We start from the raw sequence: 13,598 nt of genomic DNA, 5'->3' as shown, positions 1-13,598 counted from the left end.
ACACATCGACAACAAAACAATAATAGTGGGGGACTTTAACACCCCCCTCACTGAAATGGACAAATCATCTAAGCAAAAGATCAACAAGGAAATAAAGACTTTAAATGACACACTGGACCAAATGGACTTCACAGATATATTCAGAACATTCCATCCCAAAGCAACAGAAAACACATTCTTCTCTACTGCCCATGGAACATTCTCCAGAATAGACCACATCCTAGGTCACAAATCAGGTCTCAACTGGTACCAAAAGATTGGGATAATTCCATGCATATTTTCAGACCACAATGCTTTGAAAGTAGAACTCAATCACAAGAGGAAAGTTAAACAGAACTCAAATACATGGAAGCTAAAGAGCATCCTACTAAAGAATGAATGGGTCAACCATGAAATTAAAGAAGAATTAAAAAAATTCATGGAAACCAATGAAAATGAAAACACAACTGTTCAAAATCCTTGGGAGGCAGCAAAGGCAGTCCTAAGAGAAAGTATATAGCAATACAAGCCTTTCTCAAGAAACAAGAAAAGTCTCAAGTACACAACCTAACCCTACACCTAAAGGAACTGGAGAAAGAACAGCAAATAAAGCCTAAACCCAGCAGGAAAGAGAAATAATAAAGATCAGAGCAGAAATCATTGAAATAAAGAACAGTAGAACAGATCAGCGAAACTAGGAACTGGTTCCTTGAAAGAATTAATAAGATTGATAAACCCCTAGCCAGACTTATCAAAAAGAAAAGAGAAAGGACCCAAATAAATAAAATCATGAATGAAAGAGGAGACATCACAATCAACACCTCAGAAATACAAACAATTATAAGAACATATTATGAACAACTCTATGCCAGCAAATTAGATAATCTGGAAGAAATGGATGCATTCCTAGAGATGTATCAACTACCAAAACTGAACCAGGAAGAAATAGAAAACCTGAACAGACCTATAACCACTAAGGAAATTGAAGCAGTAACCAAAAATCTTCCAACAAACAGAAGCCCAGGGCCAGATGGCTTCCCAGGGTAAATTCTACCAAACATTTAAAGAAGAATTAATACCTAGTCTTCTGAAACTGTTCCAAAAAATAGAAATGGAAGAAAAACTTCCAAACTCGTTTTATGAGGCCACCATTACCTTGATCCCAAAACCAGACAAAGACCCCATCAAAAAAGAGAATTACAGACCAATATCCTTGATGAACATGGATGCAAAAATTCTCACCAAAATACTAGCCAATAGGACTCAACAGTATATTAAAAGGATTATTCACCACGACCATGGGATTTATCCCTGGGCTGCAAGCTTGGTTCAACATCTGCAAATCAATCAATGTGATACAATATATTATTGTATATTAATACAAGAACCATATGATCCTCTCAATAGATGCAGAAAAAGCATTTGACAAAGTACAGCATCCTTTCTTGATCAAAACTCTTCAGAGTATAGGGATAGAGGGGACATAACTCAATATCAAAGAAGCCATCTATGGAAAACACACAGCGAATATCATTCTCAGTGAGGAAAAACTGAGAGCTTATCCCCTAAGGTCAGGAACACGGCAGGGATGTCCACTCTCACCACTGCTATTCAACGTAGTATTAGAAGTCCTAGCCACAGCAATCAGACAACAAAAAGAAATAAAAGGTATCCGAATCAGCAAAGAAGTCAAACTCTCACTCTTTGCAGATGATATGATACTTTATGTGGAAAACCCAAAAGACTCCATCCCAAAAGTGCTAGACTCATACAGGAATTCAGTAAAGTGGCAGGATATAAAATCAATGCACAGAAATCAGTCCCATTCCCATACACCAACAACAAGACAGAAGAAAGAGAAATTAAGGAGTCGATCCCATTTACAATTGCACCCCAAACTGTAAGATACCCAGGAATAAATCTAACCAAAGAGGCAAAGGATCTGTGCTCAGAAAACTATAAAATACTCATGAAAGAAATTGAGGAAGACACAAAGAAATGGAAAAACGTTCTATGCTCATGGATTGGAAGAACAAATATTGTGAAGATGTCAATGCTACCTAGAGCAATCTACACATTCAATGCAATCCCTATCAAAATACCATCCACTTTTTTCAAAGAAATAGAACAAATAATCCTAAAATTTGTATGGAACCAGGAAAGACCCCGCATAGCCAGAGGAATGTTGAAAAAGAAAAGCAAAGCTGGTGGCATCACAATTCCGGACTTCCAGCTCTATTACAAAGCTGTCATCATCAATACAGTATGGTACTGGCACAAAAACAGACACATAGATCAATGGAATAGAATAAACAGCCCAGAAATGGACCCTCAACTCTATGGTCAACTAATCTTTGACAAAACAGGAAAGAAAGTCCAAAGGAAAAAAGACAGTCTCTTCAACAAATGGTGTTGGGAAAATTGGATAGCCACATGCAGAAGAATGAAACTGGACCCTTTCCTTACACCACACACAAAAACAGCCTCAAAATGGTTGAAAGACCTCAATGTGAGACAGGAGTCCATCAAAATCCTAAAGGAGAACACAGGCAGCAACCTCTTCCACCTCAGCCGAAGCAACTTCTTCCTAGAAACATCGCCAAAGGCAAGGGAAGCAAGGGCAAAAATGAACTACTGGCACTTCATGAAGATAAAAAGCTCTTGCACAGTGAAAGAAACAATCAACAAAACCAAAGACAACTGACAGAATGGGAGAAGATATTTGCAAATGACATATCAGATAAAGGGCTAGTATCCACAATCTACAAAGAACTTATCAAGCTCAACACCCAAAGAACAAATGATCCAATCAAGAAATGGGCAGAAGACATGGACAGACATTTTTCCAAAGAAGGCATCCAAGTGGCCAACAGACACATGAAAAAGTATTCAACATCATTCAGCATCAGGGAAATCCAAATCAAAACCTCGATGAGATACCACGTCACACCAGTCAGAATGGCTAAAATTAAGAAGTCAGGAAACGACAGATGTTGGTGGGGATGCAGAGAAAGGGGCACCCTCCTACACTGTTGGTGGGAATGCAAGCTGGTGCAGCCACTCTGGAAAACAGTATGGAGGTTCCTCAAGAAGTTGAAAATAGAGCTACTGTACAACCCAGCAATTGCACTACCCCAAAGATACAAATGTAGTGATCCAAAGGGGTATGTGCACCCCGATGTTTATAGCAGCAATGTCCACAATAGCCAAACTATGGAAAGAGCCAAGATGTCCATCAACAGATGAATGGATAAAGAAGATGTGGTATATATCTACAATGGAATATTATGCAGCCATCAAAAGGAATGAAATCTTGCCATTTGCAATGACGTGGATGGAACTGGAGGGTATTATGCTGAGCGAAGTAAATTAATCAGAGAAATCATCATATGATCTCAATGATATGAGGAATTCTTTTTTTTTTTAAATTTTATTTATTTGAGAGAGAGAGAATGAGAGAGAGCACATGAGATCGGGGAGGGTCAGAGGGAGAAGCAGACTCCCTGCCGAGCAGGGAGCCCGATGCGGGACTCAATCCAGGGACTCCAGGATCATGACCTGAGGTGAAGGCAGTCGCTTAACCAACTGAGCCACCCAGGTGCCCGATATGAGGAATTCTTAATCTGAGGAAACAAACTGAGGGTTGCTGGGGTGGTGGTGGGTAGGAGGGATGGGGTGGCTGGGTGATAGACATTTGGGAGGGTATGTGCTATGGTGAGTGCTGTGAATTGTGTAAGACTGTTAAATCACAGACCTGTACCTCTGAAACAAATAATACATTATATGTTTAAAAAAAAAAGAAGATAGTAGGAAAGGAAAAATGAAGGGGGGAAAATCGGAGGGGGAGACGAACTATGAGAGACTATGGACTCTGAAAAACAAACTGAGGGTTCTAGAGGGGAGGCGGGAGAGGGATGGGTTAGCCTGGTGATGGGTATTAAAGAGGGCAGGTACTGAATGGAGCACTGGATGTTATTTGCAAACAATGAATCATGGAACACTACATCAAAAACTAATGATGTAATGTATGGTGATTAACATAACATAATAAAATTTAAAAAATGTAAAAAAAATAAAGTAATGATTGAATGGAAAAAAAATGAACAAAACTGATACTAGAAGATATAGTAAATCTGCATAGTCTTATAACTATTAAAGAAATTGTTTCTTTATATATATATATAATATTTATATACCAAAGAAGTTGAGGCACAAATGGCTACTAGAGGAATTTTTACCAGCTTTTAAATTCTCAGTCTGATAATACCAAAATCTATGCCATATCTGAATCCAATTCTGATGCTTGATAAAACATTTGATAAAATTCAGTATATTTTTATGAAAAAGGGGATGCATAAAAATTAAGAATTGAGAGGAATTCGCTTAGCATGGGTTGAAAATCTACAAAAAGGATCTATACTGTATATTATTAAATAACATATATAAGTATAAAACCTATATTTCATTGGAAATATTGAATGTTTCCTCTTTCAAATAGGAAACAAAACTAGGTGCCCAGGACCACCATTCCTGTTCAATAATTAGCTTGAGGTACTTGTAGTGCAGTAAGACAAGACAAGCAAGTCAACTAACACATGTGATAAGAATTTGAGGGAGGGGAATGAAACTCATTATTTGCAGATGATATGAGCGGGTATAGAAAATCCATAAGACTCCACAAACGCACTATTAAAATGAATTATTGAACTTAACAAGTTTGCTTAACACAATTTATTTTGTATAGAACTAATAAAAAGTTAGAAAGTAAAATTTTATAGCAGATGCCTTTTACTATAGCATCAAAATTATCAAATACCCAAGAATAAATATAACAGAGGAGTATAAGATATATATGTAGAAAATTATAAAGCTTTTGATGATAAAAGTTAAAGAACTAAATAAATGAATATTATACCACATTCATCAATGACTTATTTTAAGAACAGTAATTCTTCTCAAACTAATCTTTAGATTCTGACTAATCCTAGTTTTTTTTCCTTAAATCAACACATACATGGTGAAAAATCACAAGATACTTTGAGAGTTTACTAGAGGAGAGTTTAACTGTAGAGATGTTTGCTTGGAGGCCCTGCACTCTTCTCTTTTTCCTACAATCTTATTGGTTGACTTTCTGTGATGGGGGCACTCTAATTCTATGAGGTTTCCTTAAGCTTCACATTTTTCCTGTTATTCAGAATAATCTACATGCTTTTGCCTGACAGAAAGACTGCACTGAGTATTAATGTTCTTCATTTCTCTTACCTCTCTCAAGGAGTCATTTCTAAAATAGTCCTAATTAAATGAGACACCCATTCTACCCATTTTTTATATCTGTCTCTCTCCAAGTTGAAGGAGGTTGGTTCAATTTTCCAGATTTAATGGACTCACCTTTCCCCATATGACTATGTCTTCGAAACATGAAGAATGTCCTCACCAAACTGTGCGAAAATTTCTGTGGATATTTGGACATTACTTCCTTTTTTCTTAGAAGCAAAACTTTTCAAAGACTTGGGGATAAAGTTTTAACTTGCTTTCTATTTGGTAAGTATCACTATTCTTTGCTGGTGTCTATTTACTTTAGTTTAGACTTCTAGGTCAGGAGTAGAATTTCAGATCTGCTCTCTTGTTGTAGTAGTTTATATCCAAAAGTATAAACTTTGAAATATTAACTTTATTTATTAATTATTTTAATACGCTATTCTTCCAAGCATATACCTAGTAAATAGCAGCTGTATAAACAGACCGTATTAAATACTTTTACTCAAAATGAATAACAAAAAAGCATTTTATCTTTGTGGAATTCTAAATCATTGCTGTGACTACATAAATCTATCCTTCTCCAGTACTTTACACCATGATGGAGAGAAGAGAGGTAGAGAGGGAAGGAAAAAGACAGAGATACAAGGTGAGGGCAATAGAAGGAGGACAAGGGAGAGAAAGAAACAGAGTGGAGAAAATAAAAAGAGGAAGAGAGAGATCGGGAGAGAGAGAGAGGCCACAGAGTCATTTAGTCTAGAAGATGTCATTTTATGTGTAATTTTATTTCAAAATCAATATTCAGAGAAAATTATGATGTAATCATTTTAGATGGGAAGGGATCTTCTACCTCATTTCACAACTGAAGAATCAAAGTTCTACTGTGATCACCATGATTTAAAAAGTCATTCTGCTGGCTGGAACTATGACTTTGGGAGTGACAGGGTATTTAAAGCATTTTCTTGGATCTTACACATGAATTGAGCCTATGTTAAAAAGATAATAATATATATTCTGCATCATTTAGTGATCAAAAAAAAAAAAAAAGAACAAGAAAGACTATAAAAATAGCTTTGACGTTCTCCTTTTTCCCCAACAAAAAACTAGGAGAAAACGATGAAAGGCACAAACAAATTTACTTACACACACATACACACACACCAGGCAAACTGGTCTCTTAAAATCTAGGAGCAAAAGGCTAATATGAGAAAAAGGAAAGGAATGAGTTGAGGTGTGTTGTTATAGCAGATTCACTTTTCTTTCCATATTTCAACTAGATTATTATTTACAATGGACTGCTGGAGAACCTGCGTATCTAATGGTTACATTTCCCAACACCAAGGCAAATTATTCTTACACATTAGTTTCATACTTTAGAACAGTATGCATTGCACTGAGACCTTGTAAAGCACAGTGTTACATGTGAAACTTTGATCTCAAAAAAAATATCAGGATCAAAGTTTTCCCTGATTTGGACATAAATCTCAGCTCAAATAAAGTGATAATAGTCTAGTCAAGAAAAAGCAACCCGGTACAAATGTCTTTGAATTGGTGTTAACTATACATGGTGGGTGTATCACTGAGTTAATTAATCATTTCTTTGAACTTCCATATTCTGCTGTCACCAGGTTAGGAATAAATGCCAGTCACTGTTATTCTATTTGACATTCGTTTTCAGAACTAATATTTTGTAAACAGAAAGAAAAAAGAGTAAAATTTGTGGTTCTGAGAAACACAATGTAGAGAAAGTTTGTGATGTAAAGAAATGCACAGACAGAATTTAACATCTTCACTATTGTTAACTGGATAATTCTCAGCCTTAATAAAGGACTGATTGAATTTTTGGTTGTTATATTTTTGTGGTTGAAGTTAATTTGAGTGTCAACTGCTGTAATTAATGTCGTTATTAATGTGAAGTCAGGCGGCCTGGGCTTGAATCACAGCTCCTCCAATTACCAGCTACTTGAACTTGAGCCAATTGCATGACCTCTCCAAGCCACAGTGGCTCCATTTGCAAAATGGGGATGTTAACAGCACCCATCATGTAAGATTGTCATAAGCATTAATATAGTAATAATTGTAAAATATCTTCCATGGTAATTGTGCAATATTCTTGCTCATAATTATTATTATAAGACAGAAATTTAAAAAGTATTCATCAATGACAGGAATTTTAAAGTTTGTTCTGAGGAATTATGGGAACTCTATAGACCAGCAACTAAAGTGATGAGTAGACTGGCCTGAGATTGTCCATCCCCTGCTTCAAATGGGACGGTTATACTCTTCATTTCTTTTATGCTCTTTTTCATGGAAAATTTTAAACATATTTAGAAGCAATGAGAACATTATAATAAACGCCATGTATCCATCACCCAGCCTTATAGAATTAATATTTCAATATATTTTACATAGTGTTTTTCTTCATAAGATTTGGCTTGCAAAACATTTCTGATAAAAATAAATAAATTTGAAAACCACTAACTTCTCAAATGAATAAATAAAATCTTTAAAAAAAAAAAGAAAAGAAAACCACTAACTTACAGGCTAAATACATTCTAGTGAAGAATAAAGTCTTTCTTAGCCATCAGTTGGCGTTCAGGCACCGAAAAGAATGCCATATATAAAAAGCACTTTAATTTTGAGTCATTGTGTGCTAAACTTTCTCATCTCCGTCTACATTCTCCGCCTACGGAAGCCCATCCAGTCCCAGTCTCATAGCTTTAAACTCTATTGATACGCCAGTGACCCTGGCTGTTATCTCTAGCAGCGACTTTTCTAAATGCATAAAATATCCACACAGCTATCGAATAAGCATTCAGACACAAAATGCACCAATCAGAACTCTTTATTTTCTTACCCTCAAACATGCCAGTCTCTATCTCAGTAAATGACAGTGCCACTCACCCAGTTACTCAAACCCAACCTGTAGTGATTATTTTACTTTCTCTTTCTCTCTTTTTATACTATTCACACCAGAACGTTGCTGCTAAAAAAGAATACATCCCAATTCTATTCACTCCTTACATATCCACTGCTACGACCCTAACTGGTCTCCAAGCCTGTTCTCTTGCCCTTTTATAATCCATTCTCAATGCAGAAACCCAAGTGATCTTTTAAAAACATAAATCAGATGGCATCATTCCCCTGCTCAAAATCCTCCAGAGGAGTTCTATTGTTCCCTGAATGCAACCCAAACTCATCCCAGGGCCCTGTTATCTCCCCTCCACCTCCTCCTGTGTCACTGTCCTTATTCACTATGCTCCAAACACATGGCTTTTTGCCATTGTGATGCTGTCTTCACATGACCACACCAAGCCTGCTCCTGTCATAATGCCTTTGTGCTTGCGGTTCCCTCAGCCTGGAGCACTTTTCTGTTAGATTGTAAAAGGCTGCCCTCTTCACAGCCTCTTCATATCCTACATGTCTCTGCTTAAATAGTTTCGCCTCAGAGTCCTTTCCTGCTCACCCAATCCTAAGTAGTCTCTCCCAGTCACTATCACAGGAAAACCATATTGCACTGTCTTTATGGCACTTAATCACCATCTAAAATGATCTTTTCCATTCATTTGTATTATTTTCTGTGTTCTCATTTTCTAGAAAGTACTCTCAGCGAGAGCATGGACTCTGACTTCCCTGTTAAGTAAATTTTTCCTCAGTGTCTAGATATTAGCTGACATAATATAAATTTGTTGTGATAATATTAGAAAAATAAAATATTATTAAATAGTGGAGTATGAACCACCGTCTCTGTAGGTCAAAGATTTCACCCTCATGTAGCATCCCCCATTTCTAAATGAGCTTGACTTACTCTTTTTATTTCTCTGAGTCATTTTCCCATGTCTTTTAAATGGGGAAAATTACTAAGACACATTTTGTTGAGAAAACAGCACGAAATAATAGAGAGCTTATTCTCTATTTGCTTCCACCTTGATCCATTCCCCACCCTTCCTATTCTGCTCTTTGCTGTGGCTGGCAACCATGACATGTATCACCTAGATTCATTTCTCCTTTGCTTCTCTTTGAGTTCCAACAATGGGTGGAATTTCCTGTTCCTGTCAGGTCCTCATCCTCTTCCTGTCGGGCTATGGTTTCTTCCGCAGCTGACTGTGGTACCAGCTTCTGCCTGGCAGCTCCTCGTCTTTTCCAAGCCCCAGCTCTTATCAGGCATTATTCTTGATTCTATTCCCCCCTCTTGTCTTTTCGGGGGTAGTAACGTGTAGGCATGGAAAAATTTTCTTTCTCCCCTTCTAGGTTCCTTGGCTAGTTTAACAAATTGACATAAAACAGATTAACAGGAGAAAAACAAATTTTTAATTCTGTACATATGGGAGCCCCATAAAAATATGAGACCCTAAGGCAGTTAGGCAATTGAAGCTTATGTGCCATCCTGAGCTAAGGAATGAGATAGGGGTCTGGGGCTTCAAAACAGAGGAGTGAATCACAGGAGAATAAGAAGAGCAAAAGTAGATGTTTGCCCTTCCGTATAGGTAGGCCATTCAGAAGAAAATTTGTAACTGGTAGTAGCTCTCTTTCTGGGCCAGGCCCTCTATCTAAATTCCTTTAGGTAGTTAAAGGAGAGATAAAAGTTTTTCTTGAGTCTGCTGGGTCTTGATTGACATGCCAAAGTGGCACATTTTGGGGTGGCATATTCTGCTCCCCTTCAAATACCTTCCCACTATTGTTAGTGCCTGAATGCCTCACTGCCCAAAGCTTTTTAAAATAGTTCTTTCTTCAATTAACTTCAGCTTTTTGATGAGCATTTGTTTCCTGCCAGGACCATGATTGACACAGATATTGTCTGTGGGCATTGTCTGTTGCTGCCTAACACATACTTTATTTCAACAAATATTTACTGAGTGCTTACTGCACACCAGGCACTAAATAGGCACTCAGTCAACACTACTTGTATCTGATCTATTCACATGAGAGTCATATAACTGTTTTAATTAAACAAGATAGCAAGGTTTAGGCAAAATTAAAAATCATAATAAAGCACCACCCAATTAAAATATGGGTTAATTCCTGTTCTGATGTGTTGTTATTGTTCTTGCTGTTAGTGTCTTTTGATTTTATGCACATACCCTGAATATAGAATATATATCTATAGATATATATATAGATACTTATCTATATATAAACTGGTTTATTTACACATGATCCTTACTCAGAGCTGCAGCTTATCAAATTGCAGGTATGAGTTTACATATATGCAGTTACATATTCACTTGTATGATCTAAAAATGCAGTACGTAATCAGATGAGGTAAATGAAATAAGTGTTTACTTAGTTTTCATTTTATCAAGCAGAAGTCCCTGGTAATGAGCTACCTGTAGGTCCTTCCTGCAGTGGTGTTCTTATATACCCATGGCAGGCAGGCACTGGGACATTGATTCCCAAGGGCTCTGATTCTGGGATCAGAATTCTTAGATTCAATCCCAGCTTCACAACTTACCAACTCCTTGACTTTGGACAAGTTACTCAACTTACATAAACTCTCCAAGTCTCAATTTTCTCATTTGTCAAAGGAGGTTAAAACTAATCATGCCAACCTCAAAAGGCTATTGTGATGATAAACTGAAATAACATATGTCAAATACTCCTCAAAAGAGTACAGCAAATGTTCATAAAATAGTTGCTACTAATAGGATGATTCATGATGATCCTGAGGCTAGGTAAGATACTGAAAGATATTCTGATATGTAAAAATTATAGTCTCCATATTCATGATAGCATATAACACAGTATCTTTTCTATATTAAACGTTGTATGAACTGTTCTCTATTATCATTTTATTTTCCTCAAAGATTACAAACACACAAACATACCTACAAATATATAGATTATATATAGGGGCTTCATTGACCAAGTATAGCGTAAGCTACCTCTGTACTAATCCAGGATAATTAACTAAACTCTACAGCTCCTAATCAAGCCCGTGGATAATCTAGTAGAAAAACAATAATAACACTGAAGTGGGAAATGAAGCTATCTGAGTAAACTTGCCTTTTCCATGAAATCATCACGAAACGTGAATAGATCTTTTCTCTATGGTCTTCATCCCTTATCTATAAAGCAAAGGAAGTAAACAAAATATAGTGCTCTTCACTTGTTTAGGAATGACCCAGGATCTTGTTGTTTAATATACAGAATGCTGGCTTCCACACCGAAAACTACTGAGTCTGAATCTTAGAGAAAGGAGAGGAGGCAAAATCACTGCTTTTTAAAAAAATAAAACAAAGGGGCGCCTGGGTGGCTCGGTCGTTAAGTGTCTGTCTTTGGCTCAGGTCATGATCCCAAGGTCCTGGGATCGAGCCCGGCATCGAGCCCCACATCGGGCTCCCTGCTCGGCGGGAAGCCTGCTTCTCCCTCTCCCACTCCCGCTGCTTGTTTTCCTGCTCTCGCTGTCTCTCTCTCTCTGTCAAATAAATAAATAAAATATTTTAATAAAATAAAAATAAAAATAAAATAAAACAAGGATCTCAGGTAATTAATTCTTATCCACACTGATGTGCTGAGAACTTCAAGGGCAGAAGATTATTTAAGGTATCTCCCAACTTTAGTCCTCAGTGAAATATGTCAAATCATTACTATTCTATTTAAAATATATTCCTGAAAAAATAAAATAAAATAAAATAAAATATATTCCTGAACTGGTGACTGACCCCATGGATGAATGTGGAAATTGACACTGGTCTAAAACATCCAGACCTGTCTTTCTGTGTTAAAACTATTACCATGTACCTTATCTTTTGACTGGAGTTTTTACATCACACAATTCGAACACAGGAAAAAAAAAAAAAAATAGCCTTAATGGACTGTGAAGCAGTGAGCCAATCACAAAGGCAAAACAAAATTCAATCACAAACACCTGCAACTCATTACAAATTTAGCAACACAAATACCAGAGGCTATAATGGGTCTCAGATAGTCTGTGCAACTCTGCCAATATATAATTTGGACTTGACATTTACAAGAAAGACAACATTTACAAAAAGAAAAGGGCAAAGAGTTTTACCAAATAGTCCCACTCTTTCAACTTCCCCTCCCTGCCAAGGCACTGCAGGAAAAAAAAAAAAAAATCAATTCTAAATACGGGTGTTATTTGTATTCCTTCTTGAGTGCTTATGAAATGAAATTAATTGATGAGGAATTAAACCAATATTCACTAAGGGATCTAGTGGTATAATATTTTTTCACAGAAAGTAACATTCTCTATAAACGTCTTTAGCATAAAAAATAGGGATAAAGAAGGAAGGGAAAGTGGAAGGAAGAGTTTTTGTTGTTAGATTTTCTTCCTAGTTTGCTTTAAGAATTAGGTACATTCAGTAAACGTAGTCTTGAAATCTTACAAATGAAAACTGTCACACTTGCGAATATGGATCGATATGGTCGTCATTGTGTGGAGGGAAAAGAAAAGTAAACTCAGGCATCAAGAGAATTTAATTTTGGTTCAGGATTCATCCCTAGTGAGGTCAGCTTGGAAAAGTTGTTTAACAACCTACAATTCTGTTTACTCCATTTCATTTCAACTTTTGAGGACTGCAGACTTGATATCCTCCTTAGGATCTTCTGTTTTAATGTAAGGACTCCTCATAACCTGTGAGCTACAGACAGTCCATTTTTCTCTCCACATCTTCAATGTTCATTCTCTTCCCTGTTTTTCACGACATAAGTCTGAGAAACAGATACTGTCTTTAGGAATGAATCCTTTAATGTGCCTACTCCATAATGTACCTACTATCCTAAGGAGAAATAATACTTTATACCTTATTCTGGGTATTCAAAAATCTTAGCAATTTTCCTTTGACCATTCTCTCGGTACATTTTGGAAATTGCTGCCCTTCGATGTCATTTGATATAAGTTGAGGAAAGCAAACTCATTTCAATAGGTATTGAAATTTGATGTGCATTTCAATTTGTATTTGAAATACAAATAGGAAGGAAAATAGTCTGTTAATAAGAAAATCATAATTAATAAAATATTTTAGGGTTACTCTTGGCTCCATAGCCCACCACTTACAAGCCTTATTGGAAGTTTTTAAAGGAGCTATCATTTGTGTTCTACAAATGTGTGATTTCCCAACCAAAGTCCTTCCCATTTCTTTTCTCACATGTTCTGTAACATTTTTTGTCATTTCTCTATGCTTCAACTAACAAATATGCTTTAAGTTAACATATAAACACCTTCCTTTATCTGCCAAGTGTGTCTCTAAAAGCTAAGGGCACCGACCCTCTGTGATTTAGGAGACTCATTCTCGTATATGTCAAGTGCCATATCAAAGATCCACATCTAATCTAGAAGATACCCACGCATAAGTCATTTTCTCAGAAGCTCCGAGATGGCCCTTTCATCACCTCAGGCA

Source organism: Mirounga leonina, unplaced genomic scaffold (assembly GCF_011800145.1).
Source record: "Mirounga leonina isolate KUSES-001 unplaced genomic scaffold, KU_Mleo_1.0 Mir_170, whole genome shotgun sequence".
Taxonomy (NCBI): domain Eukaryota; kingdom Metazoa; phylum Chordata; class Mammalia; order Carnivora; family Phocidae; genus Mirounga; species Mirounga leonina.
The sequence above is the reverse complement of the archived record's forward strand: the minus strand, read 5'-3'. Positions refer to the sequence as shown.